Source organism: Thermobia domestica, chromosome 3 (assembly GCF_964235325.1).
Source record: "Thermobia domestica chromosome 3, izTheDome1.hap1.1, whole genome shotgun sequence".
Taxonomy (NCBI): Eukaryota; Metazoa; Arthropoda; class Insecta; order Zygentoma; family Lepismatidae; genus Thermobia; species Thermobia domestica.
This window is the reverse complement of record NC_137456.1, coordinates 45,445,614-45,463,815: the sequence shown is the minus strand read 5'-3', so window position 1 is coordinate 45,463,815 and position 18,202 is coordinate 45,445,614. Positions and strand designations below refer to the sequence as shown.

General features: G+C 36.3%; 1 protein-coding gene across 1 annotated transcript in view; it reads left to right on the top strand.

Annotated features, from left to right (window-relative positions):
• Positions 1-16,705: 16,705 nt before the first annotated feature.
• Positions 16,706-18,202, top strand: part of LOC145680351 (uncharacterized) — a 161,327-nt gene continuing 159,830 nt past the window's right edge. Inside the window, exon 1 of the mRNA XM_081750751.1 lies at positions 16,706-16,855. The gene's annotated coding sequence lies outside the window, so the exon portion shown is untranslated. The remainder of the gene's footprint in view (positions 16,856-18,202) is intronic.

The following is an 18,202-nucleotide window of genomic DNA, read 5'->3' as shown; positions in this document are numbered from 1 at the left end:
GTTGTACGTACATATGTATATATCTAGTGTTAATGATCTATACCGACAGACAGCAAGAGATGATTCCTTACACCAAAATAAAAAAAAAAAAAAGTTCACATGAAGTTGTAGGGAAATGTGTATAGTTTCAGATCTAAGGCTTCCCAAAATCGTGGAAAAGCTAAATTTCAACACGCTTTATTTCGAATTCAAGAAATCGTGGAGTATCGGTTCATATCAGCGTAAAGGAAGTCATACATATGCAATCTAAAAATGCATATATCGTCAATGTGCAATGGATGTGCAAGGGATTCCCATCAGAGGATAATTCCCAGACATACTCTCAACAGAATTCCCAAAGATGCTCTGACTTCAAAATGAGTCCAAAGTAGGCAAAATGTGAGCTTTACAATAATGGGCACGGAATGCTTCTTTACAGTAAGTACGCCAGAAATTTTTACTTGGGGGGGGGTGTTCAATATAAAAGGGGGGGTGCTCTCAGAATAGTGATATACATTTTTAAACAAACTCAAAGAGAACAGTATATTTTGTTACGCAACTATTGCAATACTACTATTATTATTATTATTATTATTATTATTATTATTATTATTATTATTATTATTATTATTATTATTATTATTATTATTATTACTACTACTACTACTACTACTACTACTACTAATAATAATAATAATAATAATAATAATAATATCAGCTCTTCGCAGTGATAGGTGCAATAAAGTAAGTTCACACATTTGAGCAATTATTATTATTATTAAACTAAGTAATACAGTGAAACCTTTCACCCGGACATCGGTGGAACAGATTATTCGTCCGTAAATGAGAATGTTCCTAAAAGGAAGGGTTCTCTCATAACACCACATCACACATATTTATGGCATGGAAGTTTGTCCTATTATGAAGGTGTCCACTATTGAGAGATGCTCGTTAAGAGAGGTTTCACTGTATTAGGAATTAACCACCACTATTTTACCCAGTAGTTACATATGAATTGATTACATACGAATTATTGTAATCATTTTGCAAAATTCTGCCATTATTTCAATTTATTCACCCCCAGCAAGTTTTAGTGGGTGATTTTTTCCAAAATATTAATTGGGAAAAAATTATCTCGTCCCATGATGAAATCACATTCGTTTAGTAATTAGTACTGTACATAGTATGAATTTCATTATTTTAATATTCTAACCCTGTTGTTAACGTTAATTGTTGTAATATTTGATCTCAATCTCCGTTCCTGCCCCTTCTTGGCTACGTTATTGGCTCTGAATATCTCTCATAAGAAAATTATTCATTGATTTAGTTGTTTTCCAGAAATTCAGTTTTTCAATTTACAAATTTTTGTATCATCTGTTTTGTCTTTTTTAATGTACCCTAATTTTAATAATCCCAGGACTCATAGTGGTCTGGTCTCTTGTAAATACTTGAAAAGTGACCAAAAATGGCCAAAAGCACACGAAAAAGTGACCAAAATCTCATCATGCTCCTCTTTTCCTTTGTCAATTTCTCCATCGCATCTCTCTTTGTTTGTTGTTTTGTTTTATCTTTTTTCTTTACTTCTTCTTTTTGAGCTTCCTCTTTTCTTAGGTCTTCTAAGTAAGCTTTGTAGTTACGGTAAGCTGACTTAGCAGATGTAAAAAGCTTCTGAGTAAGTGGAACCAACTCTGGACTATTTCCGAATTTCTTCATCCCAAACATTATATTTAACTTAGCATTGAGAGTTCTCAAAGCCATGAAATATTCAAATTCATCACCTACTCTTAAGAAGAGCACACAAGAGGCATAATACAAGACGAACATGATGAACCTCACAAACACACACACACAACCTTAAACGGAGCGTTAACTATTACAAGAGAAAACTAAAAGATTATTATGATAGAAGAAAGAGTAGACACAGAAGGGTTCTCAACCCCACCTTGAGAAATTAAGCATCCACCAAACGCCCACTGCGCTTTAGAAAGAATAAAAGCTAAAGTGAGAATAAAGCTGACTGTTTCACATGTGACAGAAAGTACTGAAGCTTTCAGAAGAGTAATGAGTAACAAGTTTTTGCCTTTTTCCATTTGATTTTATACTTTTCTTAGAGAACTGCCAATGCAAAACATAAATCACACGAAAAAATCACTTTACCTCTCAAAAAAGTAACTTTTAGTGACAAATTTGAAAAAAAAAAAGTAACTTTTAGTGACCAACTTGAAAAAAAGTAAACTTTAGTTAAAGAAGTGACTCGATATGAGCCCTGTTCCGCTCAATGAATTTACATGAATAAAAATATACTTTACAAAAAATTAAGCTAGCCCCAAATGCGTTCCCGCATAACACTAGACTCAGTTTTAAAAATATATAATTCTTACTTCGATTAATCTCTTCATTTCTAGAAACGTTTTTACTACCCTTCTAACGTCCGCCCGTTGAAACACCACTTGCAGAGCAGGCTCGAAACCAGCCACAGAGCTTTGGGGGCCATGAATATGTTAGGAGGGGTCAAGACATTAAAATTCTCTTACACATATCTAAATTGCATTTTGTATTGAAGTCTGGAGAGGACATGAAAAATTTAGGGAGAGCTAGGCCCTCCCTAGCCCCCCCCCCTCTGATTGCGAGCCTGTTGCAAAGTAGCACTTACCAACTGAATCTGGTACTATATTGTCACATTTTTCTTTATTGAGGAGGAGGTAGGTGAATGAACGCTAAAGACGTTGCCAATTTCAGTCATCTGCATCTGTCCATCAATCTCTTTTGTCGGAAACAACCGCGGAGCCCAGGAGGGTAGGTATCAGGTCTGTTTCGTCAATGGTTTTGATGGAAATACCGCCCGAAACAATGAGGTCGTGTGGTTTTCGAAGCCGTACATGAGAACGAGGTCACTTCAAATTTTAGAGCGAAATAAATAAATAAATAAGAATATTGCCTTCTTTCCTAAAGGCTAAACCTTTTTAAACTTGATATAATGAATAACCTATATGATACTGATTGATACAATTGGATTTGGGGAAGTATTCCATTTCCATCCAGGGGTGTGTGTAAAGAAATTTGGAGGGGTGTTAGGGGGGTGTTGGGGGGGGTGTAGATTACTCCCTGACTTCTTTAGGAACTCGGAATTGTCAGGGACCGTTAATACCATGGTCCTTCGTGTTCAAATTCAAAGTAACGCGTGCTACGATGTTTCGTTTCATGCTTATACATGAAAAAGAAAGTGAAATATACCGTGACAAAATATTCTAATTTCCCCCTCCAACCGCTCCTTACGAACAACATTTTTTTGGAAGAAAGCCTGGAGAATGACGAAGAGGAGACCAAAAATTGAATGAGCTAGGAATCGGGCGTTGGTCTCCTACGATGGGTCTTTTTTTGTGCGTTCTTTTGGTCGAACTTCTTGATTTTGATACCACGCATGGAATTAACTCTTTTGTTGTTCAATATTGGAAGTGTCTTACATTTGCACCATATATATAAAACTTAAATGCTAGAAACCGCTGAGAAATGCTGAGAAATGTGTGGGAGATGCTTCGATTTTAGAATTCGAGTTCGATTAATATAAAAGAATAATCAGAAAGCGTTGGTAAAGGTTATTTCATGAAGCCAGCATAGTGAAAATACTCTTCTTGGCATGTCTTAATACTTAGAACTGCTGAAAATATATTCTAAAATATAGTTCGATTTTGAATATACAGGACGTCTGATAGCCCTAGATTATACGAAAGTGAGATCTGAGCTTTGATTATTGTTCAAAGAGTTTACGAGATAAACTGTATTGTTATCAGTGTCCTGTAAAGCGTCTATCTACCGTTCAAGATTATACAGAAAGTAGGACATTTTTAGTGCTGATAAGCTGATTGTGTGTTACCACTACGTACATATAATCTGTGATAAATGTATCATGAACATATCTTGAACCGTTATTGATTCTCTCGACTAATCACTTTTCTCGTTACATATTACAGAGTACTCGACAAATTTCTTAATGACATCAGGCGATGTCAATTGGTTGATGGAGTAAGCAGTGCCGTAACAAAACTCTTCGGGGCCTCGGTGCAAGAGGATGTTTAGGTGTTCTCCACAATCGAAAGAATTTTTCAATATAATAGTAAAAGCAGCAAACAATATTATACACACACACACACACACACACACACATATATATATATATATATATATATATATATATATATATATATATATATATATATATATATATATATATATATATATATATATATATATATAGGGTGTTTAATAAGTAATGGTCATAAATTAAACCGTAGATAGTACATGCCAAAACTAACAAAAAAGTCTTAGTAAACATGTGTCCGCAAACGCTTCGTAACGGAGATAGGGGCTGTTGAAAGTGTGGGAAAATGAAGTTTAGAGACGAATATCTCAAAAAGTATGAATCGGACAGAGGGCGGCCCAATGAATGACTATCGAAGTCAGACATGCGCTATGCAGAAATGCATGGTTGATAACTCTGCAATGCGCGCGCAAGGGATTCCCCAAAGAAACGGAGGGATTCCCGGAAAATTGTCTAAGGAAAGGGGGCTCGAGATGAACATCGAGGGCGAGTCTATCCACCAGTAATTCATACGTCGTGGTACCAGTTCGAAAGCTCGAAAAGATACAAAATGGCGGACAATGTTTACGTGCAGTGTGTGGTTGCATAACCAACAGGAAATGAGAGAGGCAATCGAAGAAAGGTGGTGGTGCATGTTCTAAACTACTTCAGAGCACATTCCTAAGACGAATGCACATGTACAGAGTAGTCCTTTACTGTACCAATACCAAGGTAAAACAAACGATGCGCGAAAATGAATGGAATGGCCGAAAGGAACACTGGTAGAACATGCAAGCCAGCTGGAAATACTGAATCGGGGTTGCAACAGACGTTGAGCTCACCTTGGGTGCATGATGTTACGGGTTCAAATCCGCTGAAGTGCCCACTGAATGCAGTGGTTCTGATCTCAGATTTTCGAGAAAGGGTGGAACAATGGTGCGGACATATTCAACAGGATGCCGACATGTTATCACGAGTGCGTGGATCTTTGCGAAAACGAGTACGAGCATGCATTCGCATGAATGGACGACACTTCCAACATTTACTTTAATGATAGAGGTACGTTAATTTCTCATGCATCTCTTCTGTGGTTACACATCTGGGTATTTACTGTTTACCTTATGATTAATGCTGTACACATTACCAACATGATTTCTGTTTGTTGATATGAAGAAACACTACATGTCCATCATCTTTTGCTTGTTGTAATACATTTACGCGTTCAAAATGCGGAATGTTTCAGATTCGCCTCCCACATACTCGAATGTTGTCATGCTTTTCCCATTGCAATCCAGTTTGCGGATATTCGTTACGTTAACTGCTTAGCACATAATGCTTCATCAGTGCCTTGCATACCGTTTGATTTACCTAAGTGCTGCCACACTTGTACGTATGCATTAGTTGTCGGAATTCTTCCTGGAGCAATTTTGAACGTACATCACCACACTTCGATTACCTCTGTCATTTCCTGCTGGTTATGCAACCACACACGGCACGTAAACATTGTCCGCCATTTTGTATCTTTTCGAGCTTTCGACCTGGTACCACGACGTACGAATTACTGGTGGATAGACTCGCCCTCGATGTTCATCTCGAGCCCCCTTTCCTTAGACAATTTTCCGGGATTCCTTCCGTTTCTTTAGCGAATCCCTTGCGCGCGCATTGCAGAGTTATCAACCATGCATTTCTGCATAGCGCATGTCTGACTTCGATAGTCATTCATTGGACCGCCCTCTGTCCGATTCATACTTTTTGAGATATTCGTCTCTAAACTTCATTTTCCCAAACTTTTGACAGCCCCTATCTCCGTTACGAAGCGTTTGCGGACACATGTTTACTAAGACTTTTTTGTTAGTTTTGGCATGTACTATCTACGGTTTAATTTATGACCATTACTTATTAAACACCCTGTATATGCACAGAAATATTTTTCTCCAAAGCAGTGTTCTCAACCTAATTCCTATTACGATCCCCATTTTATCACATCCTCTTGCCAGCGATCCCCTTTTTCTGGTTTGTAATAAGCTTGTGCGGGATTTTTAATATATCTATTGCGGAGATCTTAAGATATCCATCTATTTCTATTATAGTAGAAACTATTTCTTGTATATAGTGGATACAGTAATTTCTCTAAGAGCGTATGGATTAAAACCAAATTTGGTCAATTCACTCATATTACAAATATCGAATCCGATCCTCTTTCATTTATATTGATTTTTAAACAACTCTGCACCTCTTGAAGATGTTTAGTAGACCTATTTTTGTTGGTCTAAACAATATGTATAAAAATAAAAATATGCCTACCAGAACAAAATTCAAAAAAATAATTATTTTCCGGTATCAGATTCTAATTGCTTTTATCTCTTCCGCTTATCTTCGCGACTCCCATGAAACCCTCTCCAAAGTAATCTTAAATAATAGAATAACATAAGATAGAAAACTTATATCTACATACTACAGCATTTCACAATTTACGGTAATTTTACAGGGTTTTTAAAAAGCACAGTACCATATCAATCGTGCAATGTAAATAAAATGTCTTTTCAATATTAGTCAAAATGAAAAAGGTATTAATCACACACATTTTTAAAGAAAAAAAAAAACATAAGAAATGATATTTACACGTTATTTAAAGAGAAGAACATCATGATTAAGAAATAAAAAGGAATATCAGGGATGCTGCACAACTGCTGAAACAATTTCAAAATGAACTTATTGTAATGGATTCAAATATGGTACTTGTACCGATTATGGCCCGGGTCCCTAATATGGCCCACAGACAATATCTGCATATTTACGTTGATGCTACTAGATGACAATATAAACTATGTCCTCATGACAAACGTAAATATATTTGCGCGGCTCAGATGACATAGTTTATATTGTCATCTAGTAGCACTAACGTAAATCTGCAGAGATATGGTGGGTATGCCATATTAGGGACCCGGGCCATAATCGGTACAAGTACCATATTCAAACATGTAAGGTACCTTACAATACAACAAAAAAATTAAGTCGTTTCAGAAAGCTTTTTCTCCTAGCTTTAGCATCAGCAAAATTTGAAACAAGCTTGTCTATGTTTAGTCTTGAAGTTTGTTTTCGTTCTACTTTTAATATAGCAACATTTGTTGACCTTTTTTTGTAAGGTATTACTTCTCAAGTAGTTCTTTATGAACTTTAATTTCGAGATCGAGCATTCAGCAGAAGTCACACTTACTGGATTTGTTAGAAAAATTACACACAAGCCCTATTTAGGTAAGTGCTATTCTGTGCTCGAGCACAGGGCGGCAGAATTTAGGGGATGGCAAAATTTCGATTTTTTTTTACAATTCCATATTTTATTATTACTACAATGATAGGAGTAAATATTTAAGAAATTCAATCATAATGCAAGTGAAATTATAAAATATAAAAATGACTTAAGAATTAATTGAATGCATTTTCTTCGGATAGTAAATTAAAACCTACATGAATAAATTACATGCCAGTGTTGAGAGAATGTATCCCGAATGAATGAGTAGTTAAGTTCGTTGCCTTGTAATCAAGGGGTGCCGAGTTCTATTCCTGATAGGGACACAAGTGGTTCGGATCTCAGGTTAAGCTGTGTGTAGGTCCTGTCCTTAGTACATCATCATCCCATAGAAGGCAACGGTAAACTACCATGGATTCACCTTCCCCAGGGACATTTGGGTCAAACACCTACCTTCGGGCAGAACACGACATTATAATCATCATTGAGAGAATTAGGCCATTTAAAATTACGTTTTAACTTTTGTAAGTTGTAATACCTAAACTGCTACTCAACAAGAGCTGGTATGTTTGCAAAATCACGGCTTGTTTCCTTGTTTGAGACATAAGTTTGTGCGGGGAGGGGGAGGACAAGTTATTTAGAGCACAATATATAGATACGGGCTTGATTACACATGCGGTAAGCACAACAGGAAAAGGTGTAGAATACCCATTCTCCACTAAGAACAGAGCTATTTTCGAAGGTTACCTATTTTAGCCCTATTATAGTCTCTGAATACCAGTATTTCCGGTGGAAAATCTGAGCTTACATCACTACTGTACTTTGTAGCAAAGTCATATCCAGATTTCTGAAAGTCTTCCTCAGATGCAGACAACAATATTGTTGGGGTGAGAAAAGAAAAGATATTAGGTACTTCAGTCATTCCGTGGAAACGGGTGCTAAGTTGTGACACAATACATCCAGAATAGGCTAAAACACAGTGACACGAAATATATCTTCCGATACATCTAGTCTACTATCCGTAGTCAGTTCATCAAAATGTTTCTTTGCAAACCTTTTGTGTATCTCTTGAAATGTGTCTGAAATACTCAATTCCGAGCACAGGTCTTTTGTGGATTTTACAAGCACGTCATACTTTCCCCGCAGATCTTTCATTTGCTGAAGTAATTTCTTGAGATTTCTCTCCAGAGCAATGCCAGAAGACTGCAAACTTTTGGAAGTTACAAACATAAACACTAGAATATTTTCTTTAAATGTCTCATCTGCTCTCAACTAATCTGTTTTTTACTGTTTTTACTTGTCAGTTGTCAGACAAATTGCGGTAAGGGATTTTTGAACATCAGTAATTCTGTCAGGCCCGTAACCAACCCGGTAGAAGTTAGGGGGGCCCGACCCACCCATATTATATTTCATCACCATATTATAGTTTATTTGCAAGCCTACCGTGAAAATTTTAGGGGGGCAGTGAAGATTTAGGGCGGCCCGGCGCCCTAGCCCCCCGTGGATACGAGGCTCAATTCTGTCTTCAATGCAACTAACAGGTTGTTTGCCACCTAGTTATACATTGTTTATCAGTTTTCATCTTTAATTTTGAAGCCATTTCATCACCAAAGTGCTAAAAGTGGCCATTTAGGAGCACTAGAACTAAAAAAGGAAAATATATAAAAAAGGAAAGCATTAAAAAAAAAAAAAAAATGGAAACGTATGTGGAGACTTGCAGCATCGGTAATAACAAGATTCAGATTATGCGCACCGCAATGAACGGCAAAAATTACTAATTCTTGCTTGTAAGCCACCACAAACTCCGCTCATTATTGATGCTCCATCAAATCTCTGCCCTTTGCACCGTTGTATGTCGATTTGGTTGCTGATTGAAATTTCACGAACAAGATGTTCATAGTCCTCCACATAGGAAACAAATAACAGAATATAAGTATTCAGTAATAAACAGGTTAGCATCGGCTACTGAGCTTGCGGGCCCCAAAAAACAGAAAAGAATGTTACCAAAATTGCTAGTAATCTAGAATTTCACAATGATTACTTCTCACACATAAGAAACGAATAACAGAATATAAGTACTTATTCAATACTGAGTAATAAACGGTTTCAGTGGGTCCCTAAGTTTGGGGAACCAAAAACAGAAAACATGTTACGAAAATAGACCTACTCATAATCTAAAATTTCACAATTATTACTTCTTCCACATAAGAAATAAATAACAGAATATAAGTATTCAGTGCCGAGTAATAAACGAGTAATAAGCAAGGACCGCTGGGCTTAGGTACCCCAAAAACGAAAAAACAAAAGTTACGAAAGTTGTAAGTAATCTAGAATTTCACCACAATGATTATTTCTTACACATAAAAAATGGTTCTATAGGTTTCGGGGGCCCCAAAACAATAAATATGTTAATAAAATTGTTGACAATTTTAACACTGACAATGATTTTTTCCCGAAAAGATGAAGTAGAGTATATATATCTATATATCTATATCTATATCTATATCTATCTATCTATATCTATCTATCTATCTATATATATATATATATATATATATATATATATATATATATATATATAAAGGTGAATAATAAAAGGGTCCAGCGAGGACTCTAGGCTTGGGGGCCCCCAAAACAAAGGATAAAATATTACTAAAATTGCCGGCAATTTTAAAATTGACAATTATTTTTTCTCGCACATAAGAAAATGAGTAATAAAATATAAGTATTCAGTAGCATACTGAGTAAATTAACGGGCTCAACGGGGCCCCGGTGCGTTGCACCACTTGCACCGCCCATTGTTACGGCACTGGGAAGGAGGGAAACTGTACTTAGATCACCCCAGAAAACATCTGAAATTACGCTGCAGATGGTAATGGTATAGCGAGAAAATATAATTAATACAAATATAGCTACAACTGAACTTTTTCAATAGTACCGATTACGGAAATATTTTTCTCCTTTATACTTACAGCTGAATGACTTGTATTTCCCTCGAAATAAAATATTAAATTATACAATAATATTAACATAACAATTATTTACAAAGATATGTTTGTAAATAAATACGTATTTACTCATATTAAAGTTGAAACAGTTGAAAACCGAAAAAGAGATCATGTCCTGGAAAAAGAGGATGTCTGGCAGCCCTAATCGAGCAGTTACCGCATTAGTTTATAATTTTGACGCCAGATGGCAGGCTAAGTCAGCTTTTACAAAATCTTGCTACCGGCAAATTACAACAGTTAGAAGTTCACCACAGGAGTGGATCCAGGACGGACTTTTGGGGGGAGGCGGTGGGTTGTAATACTGATACTTCTCGCTACTCCTCCCCTGGAAGTTCAACGTAAGAATTTGGATTTTAAGATAGTTTTTTGTAGGCTGGCATACTTTGAAGTCATTCAGAATTTCAGGAAATATTTTGCACACACAAAAATAGGGAATTAAGACGTGAAATTTCGAACGTTTGTTTTGATGTCACCTTCGTTAGCACTTCTATTTTTACGTGGTTATTTTTTTCCTGTCCGCTCCGAGTAATGTGCAGTACATTTTATTTAAATCTACACACCTCTCTACCCGAGAATTGGTATCGGTATCTGGAATGTCACTATTCATCTCAGTAAACCCGAAAACTATGAATTCGACACTGACATTTTAGATTTACACACTATGAATTCGACATGACTATCAGTTGTTGTTGTTGTTGTTGATTTTAGTTTAGCGTCCCTTTCAGCAGCGAGGCTATATGAGACGTGGACCTACTGATTAACGTGGAATCCGAACCACATGAGCTCCCGCCGGGAATATGACTATCAGTCGTTTTAGATTAACTTTATACCGGGAGTCACAAAAATATTTCACAATGTTTTGGGATCAGATTCCTAACATCAAAATAAGAAAAAAGTTCATATGGACCTGTGCTCAAAAATGAATAGTTTCGGAGTTATAGAGTGCCGAAAACATAAAATAAGTTAACTCTAAAAGTTCATAGCTCCACTACTATGGGATCTCGTAGTCGGGTCAAGACACCACTGACAGGGGCGTCATTTAGGGAGGGCAGGAGGGGGCAATTGTCCCCCCCAAGAGTTTGAGGAATACATATACTTTAGCGATTGTCTACTAATATACTAGTACAAGACCTGAAAGTCTTACGTTGGTGGTGCCCTTGTTCCACCACCCCCCCAAGCAAAGTCTGAAATGACGCCGCTGACCACTGAGGAAGTTTAAAAATGCTCCAGTTACTTGCACAACAATTTTTAGAGAGGTAGATGGAGAGTGTTCAAGTAGCCTAAACAACCTCTCTAAAAATGATTGTGCAAGTACCGGAGGTTCTGAAAGATGGATATTTGGATAGGTCACATAGTAGTTTCTACAGTAGTTGAACTGTGGACCTTTCTAGTTCACTTTTTCACATTTTTGGCACGCTGTACTACGAAACCCCTATGCACTTCCGACCACAAGCTTACATGAACTTTTTGTTTTCGTATTTAGATGTGTGGAATCCATTTCCAAAATATTATGACAAACTTTTGTAACACCCTGTATGTCGTTCCTCTTTGCACACCACCCTGGAGTATCTTATCCATACAGGGGCTGGACTTGGATATAAACGGTATCGGAAGTGTCACAATTCATTTCAGCAAATTCGAAAACTATGCACTCAACAATAATAGACGTCATTTTCGATTACTTTCACCACCATCTTACTACCCCCTAGAAGTGATAATCAGGCCTGAACTTGGACTCTAATGGTATCGAGAGTGTGATTCTTCATTTCACTGACCCCGAAAACGATGGATTTAACACTAATAGCAGTTGTCTTCGATTATTTTTACATGTCTTCCCTTTCTTACAACCACCTGAGAGGGTGTTAGGGATCGGAAGTGTCATTATTAATCTCAGCGACTCCGAAAACTATGGGCTCGACAATAATATACGTTGTTTCCGATTATTTTCACGTGTCACCGTCTTACTACCCCCTAAGGGTGATAATCGGACCTGAACCTGGACTTTAATTGTAGCGAGAGTGTGACTACTCATCACAGTGAGCCGGATTGATTAAACATTAATATGTATTTTTTTTTTCATTTTTTTACAGCCATCCTTTTCCTACTACCACTTGTAGGAGTCTTAGGGATGTCTTATCCGCATGAGTGATGAATTTGGACTTAAACGGTATCGGAAGTGCCACTATTCATCTCACTAACCCCGAAAACTATTGATTAGACACTAACATTGGTTGTTTTCGATTACTTTTACATATTACCCCTTCCTCGTTCGCTGAGTTCTTATCTCATAGATTTTTTTTAAAGTAAGAAAATACTAATAAGTTGTAATAATAAAGAATCCATAAGATATCTACTTTTGGGGAATAAATTTTCAAACATTTATCCCCGTAGAATACGAAATTAATTGAAGTGACATAATAAAACCTACCTTGAGATTCATCCTAATTATGTTCCAAAAGGTATTTCAAACATATTAGTCCCGAAAACTATGGATTCGACACAATTCTCGGTCATTTTGGATATTCTATGTTTCACCCCTTCTCACCCACAATGACGATGTGGGCTGAACGTGTACTAAAATGATACCGAGAATACCAGTCATCTCAGCGATGCAGAAAACTATGTATTAGACACTAATATCGGTTATTTTCGATTGTTTTTACATGTCGTTCTTTCCCACTTTAAACTATAACATATGTCATCCTTATTGGAGGCTAAACTTAGATTTAAACAGTATTAGGAGTTTTGTTTTATTAAAGGCTCCATTCTTCCCGCCTTGACCAATTATTTTTTGACTTATTACAGGGCAGTATCTTTTACTTTTCTTTAATTTTATCTCTTCTTCTTTTCGGCTATACACTCCTCAGCAGTGTGAGGAGGAGCAACTTTATATATATATACAGTGGCGGATCCAGGATATGATCAAGGGAGGGGCTAAACCATAGTTTGCCGTTTTATCCAGTGTAAAGCTGGATTGAAGCCCATTTTATCCAGTGTAAACCTGAGCGTCAAGGAAGGGGGGCTATAGCCCCCCTTGGATCCGCCACTGTGTATATATATTATATATATATAATTTCATCTAATACTTTAAACCATGCCCTTTTAATATTTATTTTTTTAAAATTTTATTTTATACAAAAAAGAAAACCCTGTAAAAGGACACAAACAATTAATACATGAAATAAATTCTTCTTTATTATGTCATCCATTAAAATTGTTATTGGCTAAACTCTTGAGAACAGCTTCTCCCATCACCTGAAAGTAAACTAAAATAGAAAAGTTAATAATAAAACGCAAGATGAAAGACATAGTGCAGAGAAATGTTGATTCCATTTTCAGCTTTTCTTGATTCTTACTTCCTAGTATATTGGTTTATTTCTTCTAGCTTCTTCTAATCACACTGAACGAACACAGTTACGATACTAAACACCAAGGACTCTACGCAGAGTCGTTTTTCAGCGTTACATCAAGCATTTGACTAATGCATAATGCTAAATTTCGCATTTAGAAACAAGTTAGTAAAGTAAACAACGATTTATATACAGCGGAGTCTCTTTAATTCGAAGTCCAAGGGGACACCAAAATATTCGAATTATCCAAAATTCGAATGAACCAAAAACACTAATTTTCAAGTAAAATCAAGGGAACAAAATAACTGTACTGTACATGAAAACTAATTGACATGTAATGCACTTTAGCTTTAAAGCATCACATTTTCTGTGATCCAATATTGCCGCACACGAACTGTACTCTCATAAATTAAATCAAACGTATAATGGAAAACACATTTATATACTACATCAGTACCACATACACTCACAAAACCTTAATTATCTGTTATTCTTTCACTTGAAAAAAAAAAAAAGTCGTGATTTTCGTTTTTTTTTTTTTTTTTTTTGGTTTGTTTGTTTGTTTTCATGCATTCAACAAAATTTTCAATTTCATTAATTGCGTGAAACACGTTCTCAGTCACATTTGGTTGAAATTCAATAAATTGTCTTAATTTTTCAAGGTACACGTTCTTTCGTTGCTTCATCGCCGATCTCGTCTTCATCTTCTTTATCATTATCAGATGAATCCTACTTTTGTTCCACTTCTTTAAAGGGGAAGGAAGTCCAGTGGAGGTGGTATCTTTACTCTTACTCTTTCCCACGGTCGTCTCTGGATAAGATAACAGATAAACAAAAAAACAGTTGAAATTACATTGTTCTGTTTGCAATCTGTCGAACATTGCAAAATTTTCTACTGTAAATACTTCGAATTATTCAAACGGGAGGTTCAAAAGTTCAATTTATGCACGATTTTTTTTTTTTTTTTTTTTACCATTGTTTTACGTACAGTTTCCAAGGGGAATAAACTTTTGTTCGAATTGTTCAATAATTCGAATTATCCAAGTTCGAATTAAAAAGAGTCCGCTGCATTAAAAAGAAGAAGAAGAAGAAGAAGCCAGCCTTGACTTTTCCGCAGGGTTGTCCCAACACATTAGGATAAATCAATTTAAGAAGTAATAGGTATCATGTACATCGAATTTTGCTGCTGTATTTGGACTACCTTGCGAAAAATTTAAGGTTTGCCTTTTTCGATATAAATCATTGTTTACTTCACTAACGTTTTTCTAAATGCGGAAGTTTGCATCACGAGTTAATCAAACGTTTAATACAATGGTAAAAACGACTCTGCATAGAGCCTGAAATATTTAGATCACGTTAAGTTTCACTCCGTGCCTTCAAGGAAGTTTTCTTGGCATTGTGATTATCACTATTCACCTCAGCAAACCTGAAACTATAAATTCGAAATTAATATGGGATGTTTTCGATTATTTTTACATGTCATTCGTTTCCATCTCCCTAGGGGTAATAATGAGGGCTGAATTTGTCATCGGTAGTGTCACTATTCATATCGGGGAGCCCAAGCACTATGGATTCGACACTAATATAGATCATCCTCGATTATTTTTACGTCTCCCTTCCCCCCTAAGAGGGTGCTAGGGAGGTTTTACCCCCATTGAAGGCTGAACTTGGACTGAAACGGTATTGGGTGTGTCTCAGCGATCCCGAAAGCTATAAATTCGACATTGACATTAGTCGTTTTTTATTATTATTTTTACATTTCATCCTTGGGGAGTGCTAGGAGAATCTTACCACGAAAATATTTTTTCCAGACTGCAAGTCATGTGTGTACCAAGTTTGGTTGAAATTGCTCCAGACGATCGAGTTATACTGGTGTATATATATATATATATATATATATATATATATATATATATATATATATATATATATATATATATATATATATATATATATATATGTAGATATCTACTACCGTACCATTTCCGTTCCAAGATTGATTTCCATAGACAGAAATCAGTAATAGGAAGCAACAAACGGCATTTTGATACAGATTCAAGATCCCAATAGCAGATGTCATTTCAGCTCTCATTCTTGTATTGTAACCGGAAGTGGTACAATTTCCGGTCTTAGTGTGGGTTTCCGTTTAGTAATAATTGTAAGAAAAAGCGAGAAACCGATTTTGGTACGGATTAAACGTTCGAAGAAAAGGATTCTCTGCCTTCATCTTTTAATTGCATCTAAATGTTATAAATCTCTTGCTTGCTTCCTGTTTCACAAAACTTAATTTGTGTACTTTGGAAATTTACCATAGTTTTTTTTTTTTTCACAGTGGAACGAAACACTTGTTTTCTAGATGTAACTATAGTTTCAATAATGTTCTTTGCGTCATAACATATCTCCATTATCGGCACTCATGTTGAAATAATATCATAAAGATGCTAGCCACTTCTTTTCGTAGTAGTAATTTCTAATAACTGGACCTTCATGAAGACCACATTTTAATAGGCTATAATCATTTTATGTTTCCGCTATTTTGAAAACAGCGAAGAAAAGAAAGAAAAATAAAGACCCAGGCATTTGACTATATTTGGCAAATTCATCTTTTTATTTTGACTTTTTTAAAATGTGATTTTTAGATTATTGTTTTCCTCACCCTCACCTATTAAAAAGAATTCACACAACCCTTTTAAATATCTTAACTTTGGAACATGTCACTCTTCTTTTAAACATATTGGTCTCCAAAGCATATGATGTATACCTACGTGTTCCATGAGCTGCTGAAAAAATCCTCGCACTATTTGAAAAATCAAATGTGTATTATCTGTCCAGCCGGAACACACATGAACTGGGCACAAGGACACATACTGTTCGTACACGCCTGAATGATAATCGAGAAGTGTACATACCCGACAAAAATCGAGAATTTTGAACTGTAAAGCACCCGTTGCGATGTTGCCATGTTGTTGGATTGTGAAACTGCGCAGCTCACAACAGTGATAGCAGTAACCAAGTGACGAAACTCGTCCAAACACCGACGGAGTAACGAGTCCACGCGATGTTAAAGCTAGCCTCTCGCGTGGGCAGATTATTGACGAGATCGCAGAAGGATTTCGTGTAGCTTCGGTACTCCTTGTTACGAGGGGAATATCTCGTCGGTTACGCCCTGTGCCAACTCACGATCAGTAAGGTAAGTGAAACCAATTTGAACACAGGTTCCCTGAAGTTTTTCTCCTAGATTTTTTTTTTTTTCAAGCAGATAAGTAAGCTATCGCAATAACATTAGTCATAACACGACAATATCTTGCTAGACTAATATATCATATCAGGATCCTACACTACCTTGAGTAGGCCTACATCGGAAATATGTTCTACTTTTTGTTTGCTTTGAGTCGAACGTCGCTTTACAGTTGGTAACACTCGAAGTTGATTTCCTACTCAATCTCTACCTGTAATGCCATGCCCTGTTAAAAAGTTCATCCGATTGTGATTCCATAAACATACTAAAAACTATTGAATGGATCTAGATTATTTTTAGTATGATAACGGGTTATCGTTTGCGCCATAGTTGACGCACATTTTTTTTTTTAACAAGCCCATATGAGAAATGCCAGATTTTTCTGATTTTGCGTTCCTTTTGATTCGGTGATCATAAAGAGATAAAAATTTGATAGGCTTATGTGAAAGATTTTTAGTCTTCAAAATGAGAACAAATAGTTCACTTGCACAAATTCCAGCTGCTTTATTTCATAGAGCATTATCCTATTCTAGCTTTCGCAAAAATTGCAGTGTAAAGAACGCAAAACTTCCAGAAATCAATTATAACTGCTATGCATGGGCGAAGTTAGGAATTGACTGGTGGGGGACAGTCGGTTGCTCGGTCTCGATCTGTGGAATACTTCCTGGACTATTGCAGAGTTTTAATTTTTTGTCAAAAAGTTGGGTGCAATGCCCCCATAGCTCCGACCATGCTGCTATGGCTATTATCGTAACGTTTGGTTGACGTAAACCGTTATGGAATGGGTCCCGTAGACGAGGGTGATAGAAGTTGTTTTGGACTACTGGAGATGCAAGCACAAGGACCTTTCGACACCCGAAATATGAATCTCATTCACTCAGTGGCAAGGGGGTCAGGGTTTTAACTCTGCTGGAGCAAGATATGGAAAAATGAATATTTACTGTGTTAAGACATACAGAAATCACCGTGTCCTGAAACCATATGAGATTGAGTCCTTGAATCCCCTTTGATAACATTCTGTATACGCCACTGTATTTACTTGCACGAATTAGGGAACTTCCACTTCAAAGAGATGGAAGAGTGAAAGTTTAATATTATGCTTTTCGTTAATCTTGCAATCGTTAACATGCACCAATATTTCAGTACAAATAGAGGAAAATTAAATAAACTATACGGCACCGTCGCCATAAGAGAAAGATTTCTATTGCTTAGTAGGGAAGTACATGAAGTGGTACTCGCGGATCTGCATGTGTTATATATCGTTGGAAAGGTCACACCGAGTATACTTCACATGTGAAA